Source organism: Oncorhynchus nerka, linkage group LG9a (genome assembly GCF_034236695.1).
Source record: "Oncorhynchus nerka isolate Pitt River linkage group LG9a, Oner_Uvic_2.0, whole genome shotgun sequence".
Taxonomy (NCBI): Eukaryota; Metazoa; Chordata; class Actinopteri; order Salmoniformes; family Salmonidae; genus Oncorhynchus; species Oncorhynchus nerka.
Window position 1 is genome coordinate 21236403 of NC_088404.1, and position 5622 is coordinate 21242024.

Below are 5622 nucleotides of genomic sequence, written 5' to 3' on the forward strand. Positions count from 1 at the left end.
CACTGATGTGATCTTCCTGTCTGGTTTGGCCACCCCTCATAACCTGGTTCCTCTCTAGGTTTCTTCCTAGGTTTTGGCCTTTCTAGGGAGTTTTTCCTCACCAATGTACTTCAACACCTGCATTGCTTGCTGTTTGGGGTTTTAGGCCTGGTTTCAGTACAGCACTTTGAGATATCAGCTGATGTACGAAAGGCTATATAAATACATTTGATTTGATTTGGAGCTAAGCTGCCTGCCATCCAGGACCTCTACACCAGGCGGTGTCAGAGGAAGGCCCTAAAAATTGTCAAAGACTCCAGCCACCCCAGTCATAGACTGTTCTCTCTACTACCGCATGGCAAGCGGTACCGGAGTAATCTAGAAGAAAAAAGAAACGCACACCTATTTAGGCGAGGTGCTGGCTAGCGGAGTAGAAAACTTGAAAATAAAAGAGAGCCGCACACTCTAGGCACTCTAGGAGCTCAGTTGCAAAAAATGTAATTACCAACGTTTCGACAGCCAAGCTGTCTTCATCAGGGAATAATCACAAACACTGCAGGATGACTCGTTTATGTAGTGTTAAAAGACACAGGTGTCTGTAATCATGGCCAAGAGTGTCCTAATATCATTGGTTAATTATCAAATATTAAAATGGCATACAAAGAACAGCATACAAACAACAAATGGATAGCATACGATCATAAATTAATTTGACTACACAAGTTTACAAACAATTACAATGGCAAAGTCACAATAATCACAAGAATGGCTTCAGATCAAAGTCTACGTAGCGGTACCGGAGTGCCAAGTCTAGGACAAAAAGGCTTCTCAACAGTTTTTTTCCCCAAGCCATAAGACTCCTGAACAGGTAACCAAATGGTTACCCAGACTATTTGCATTGTGTGACACCCCCCCCATCTTTTACGCTGCTGCTACTCTCTGTTTATCTTATATGCATAGTCACTTTAACTATACATTCATCTTACATACTACCTAAATTGGCCCGACCAACCAGTGCCCCCACACATTGGCTAACCGGGCTATCTACATTGTGTCCCACCACCCGCCAACCCCTCTTTTAACGCTTCTGCTACTCTGTTGATCATATATGCATAGTCACTTTAACGATACCAACATGTACATACTACCAGGTGTCTGTATATAGCCTTGCTACTCTTTTTTCAAATGTCTTTTTTACTGTTGTTTTATTTCTTTACTTACCTACACACACAATCACACACACATACCTTTTTCCCCCGCACCATTGGTTAGAGCCTGTAAGTAAGCATTTCACTGTAAGGTTTACACCTGTTTTATTCAGCGCACGTGACAAATAAACTTTGATTTGACAGGGTGAAATGTTTTGTTGATTTCACTTTGAATTCAAGTTAGTTGACAAATGTACATCAAATCTACCTTGAAATGACATCTGTGCCCAATGGGTGGTGACTCATAAAGGACTGAATGGGTGTGTAAAAAGGGTTACTTCTGTACTCACCACCCTGAAGAACACTGAAGGAAAACTGGAAAGTCTGTTGATTGCCTATACAGTAAATACTGACCATGTCATTTTTTTGGTGATTTAGGATTTTGATATTGTATTCACTTATTCTGAAATTGGAATTGAGATCTATATTAATCTTTGGACAAAGAATATTATCTTTACCTTCATTCCATGTCATCGTCTTGCAAGGTCCAATTGAGATTGCTGATGGTAGTCCTAACAGTCCCAAACACATTTATAGACAAACCCCCTTAAAATTAAACAGTTTGACACTTTGCATTAGGCTATATTATTTTTGCATCTTAATATTCTCATTTAGGTAAATTACCTGGTAGACCAACATTATTTGTAGATGCAGGTGAGTGATGGCAAGATTCGCATACAGTAGGTGTGTCACGAGATCAGCCAGTAGCCTTGTCAAATGAAAGGGCATGCGCGCTAGAAAGATGCGCTCTCTCTGAAGTTGAAGAGGTGGGTGGCGGGAGTCTGTCAAGTGTCAGGGCCGGAGAATGACTTGAGAAGGTAATTCATTGCTATATGATTAATATAGTTTCTGAAAACTTTATTTGGTAACAATTTAGATTTTATTTATTTATTTCAGTGTTCCACATCTGACATAATTCCAGACTATTTGGTGTATGCTAACTTTTTTTGTTGCGGTTGGTAGGCTAACGACCAAGGCCTGTAGTTAGCTCAATTTAATGTCGTTGTCATTTATGTTTCTTACTTTGTATTGGAAGACCACAGCCTGCAATCGCCGATATTTTCAAAATGTTGCCTAGTCAGGCTACTGTAACAAGTTACATCATTAATACAAGATGTTACATGTCGAGATGCAATGTATCAAGATGTACCGTATGAGGCTCTTCTATGTGTTTAATGCAGGTGTTGGGTTACATGGTTTCAAGAGAGGATACAAGTAACGTTAACAGTTCCCAACATTGGAGGAACAGAAGGCGTCTTGAGTAACTGGTAAGACATTACAGTATTGCTATAGTCAGAGAGAATTCTAATTTGATAAACAGCTTTAAAGCATATTTTAAAAATCCATTGTGAGGGGCAGCCCCTAGACTGCATACATGTAAATAAGGCCTATGTAATGTAAATTATTTCATATTTCTATTTTGATGTCAAGAGGCCCGATTATGAATAATTATATATAATAATTTCCACAAAATCCCTTTTCTAGATGGAGATGGCTGAAAGAGCAGAGACCGAGTACACAGAATCGGACACATTTTGTGATTCACCCAGGAGAGGAAAAATCAAAAAATCAAAGAAAGACAAATGTCTAAAAAAGAATAAAACCCACAGGACAGAGTTGAAAGACACTGGTATTGAAGACAAAAAGAAAACCAAAAAGGCCAAAGGTAATAGGAAGAAGAAAAAGAAAGGAAAAGTAGCCCTGGGATTACAAGATAGCTATTTTCTTTTTGAGGGAAACAGTGCACCAAACTCTCCAATAAAGCCAATTAAGTCTAGGGGGAAGTCCACTGTAAAATTTGCTGTAAAACATTACATTAAGAAACAGGAACCTGTGCCAGTGGTTAGTGACTTAGTGAAGGTACCCAAGAAGAAGGCCCAGAGAAAAAAGAAAGTTGCATTTGATTTATTCCCTGATTACATACAAGCAAAACAGCCAGAAGTAGTTAAGTGTTGCACCTCAACAACCAAAGATACTTTTCCCTGGGAAAGCCCCAAGAGTGACAATGAAAGCAACTTTTCTGGGACTTATCAGTGTGGAGAGGGGCAAGAACAGGGAACAGAGTATGGAAAGGGACAAACCAACTCTCAAAGTACTGCTGAAGATGCCAACAGTGAGGACCTGTTCATAACTCAGAAGAAATTCAGAGTACTAACATCTTCAGATCACTCCAGCAGTGGAGGCACTGGTGAAGCCAACACCACAAAATTGGCCAGGCATACCAAGTCACTCATAGAGCCAAAAGAGGAGCCACTGCTCTGGAAGTCAACATCTGAGACAGCCACTCAAACAGAGAACTTCTTTACCTCAGAGATCTCCACATTCCTCAGGTTTCACCAGTCGTGTGGAGCTGCCGAGTGCTCAGAGCAACCTACTGACCTGTCTCTCCCTAACAGGACGAGGGCAGAGATGGGCATACATCCCCCATCTCAAAGAAAAGCCAATGAAGAGGAAACCAGCCCCCCACTTGGCCAGAAGTCAGACACAACGTCAAGTGAGGAGAATGACCCATTCTGGCGGTGCAAGAGTCAAGTTAAGGCAGTTCAGATGAGACTGAATGAATCTTTCTTCTTTAAGATGAAGGGCGAGGGACAGTCCCCAAGACCACAATCTCCCTTGATGAAACTTACACAGGCCTGTGGTAGGAAGAAAACAAAAAAGTAACAAGTGAAGTTTAAACCCAAACTTCCCCTCAAGAACAAAAAAAAGTCAAAAACAATACAATTTTATTAGTGATAGTCATTCACAAGGATACATTTTCTTCGTGGCGTTCTTTGTCCCAGGTTTCCAAAATAGGTTCATTTTATAGTTTTATATGTTTTCTAAGTTGAATTAAAAACACATTCAATAAAAACATGTATTAATGCACATTTTATGGAAGAAATTGCATGTCACTCATCAAATAAAGTTTCTTAATTTGTCATTTTCTTACAATCATTTAGTGGATCATTAGCTGTGGTAGCAATAGCAGCTTCATGTGCAATGCCATCACCACAGTACACATCACTAATTGATAACCTTTATTATTAGTGACATTCAACTGAAACACTATTCATGTAAAGCAAGCGTACACTAATTGTGTCTGAATAGCTTGATTCCAATCCACTTCCATAGATGAAAAAACACATAGACTGGGATGGTGACTGGTAACAGAAGACTGTAGAAACACACACTGCTAGTGCTTGTACATCCCTGAGGGAAATTATCATCCACAGTTGCAGAATAGAAAAGTCCAAATAGGGAGACTATAGGAACCAGTACTGTGAGGGTAGAGAGAGATAACATATTGACTTCTAGCTAACAACTAATTTAAACACTGTTCAGGGTCAAGATCTTCTTGAGTCTTTACTGTTTGTGTTTTATGCCTGCTGTGCTGGTTTCACTGGTGTTTCAGGTTCTTTTTTTAATCAATCTTGCATATTGGGAATCCCATCAAATATCGGGTATGCGATGCCAAGCTCCTCGTTGATGAGTTCATTGGTATTTACCTCGTACCTGCGTGATAAGACGAGAGTACAACAATTAGGCTAGCTAGCTAACTGTTAGCTGATGCTACCTATACAGCTGAGACAAAAAGTGGTGTTTCTGTCTCAGCTATGCCATAGCAAAACAAGATCGTCGTTGGATTAGGTAAACTAGTATAAATCTGGTAATGTATAACACGACTCACCTCAATTGCTTTTTGGATAGTGGACAAACAACAAATTCGAGCAAGGATGTGTCGAAGTCCTTCACAACTGTCAAATGCCTTACAGATACAGGCAGAGGTCCTACGCCCCGTAAAACAATCACATATTTGACAAACCTTTGAATACTCCGAGTTTCATTAACTCATCTTAAAGAATTCTGAAACATGACCGAAGTAGCCAGCAGATGTGCCTTTTAGGGTGTTTCTGCAATGAACAACAGCTCAAGCTAAACTGGAAGAACACACGAAATTGTACTGGTGCATCACAAATGTAGTCCCCAGTATCTGATTAACTAGTTCCGTCCTCTAGAAATTCAACTGCACATTTCAGATTTTCAACAGCAAATAGTGAAAATATTAAAAAGCACTTAAAAAATCAGAGCCGGTGTTAAATTGTCAGCTATATGAATATTACAGACGACTGATACAGGCTAATATTTAAAAAAAAATGTGTGCAGATTTGACAAGTATTATACATGCCTGACCACGAGATGGTAGCACAAACTCACAGGTATTTTACTCAAAAATAATGGCCGTGTTCAAGAGGATCAAAACCGTAATGTTTCATTGGTAAATCGCCTGCACGATCGGCGGCAATGTCGAAAGTGTGTGGTTATATACATCAGCGTTGCCATGTCCCCAGTTTTCCGAAAATTAGTCTACTTTGAAAACGATGTCGGGGGTGAAAATGTATTGTAACGACCCTGGGTTTATAAGCGCGGACATCGACTCTGCCGCATGAGCATG

At 39.9% G+C, this 5622-nt stretch overlaps 1 long non-coding RNA gene across 1 annotated transcript; it reads left to right on the forward strand.

Moving 5' to 3' along the window:
- The first annotated feature begins 1945 nt into the window (after positions 1-1945).
- LOC115134031 (uncharacterized) lies at positions 1946-4441 on the forward strand. The gene is made up of 3 exons (XR_010464679.1): positions 1946-2005; positions 2369-2455; positions 2673-4441. It is a non-coding gene; the product is annotated as an uncharacterized LOC115134031 (long non-coding RNA).
- The last annotated feature ends 1181 nt before the right edge of the window (positions 4442-5622 follow it).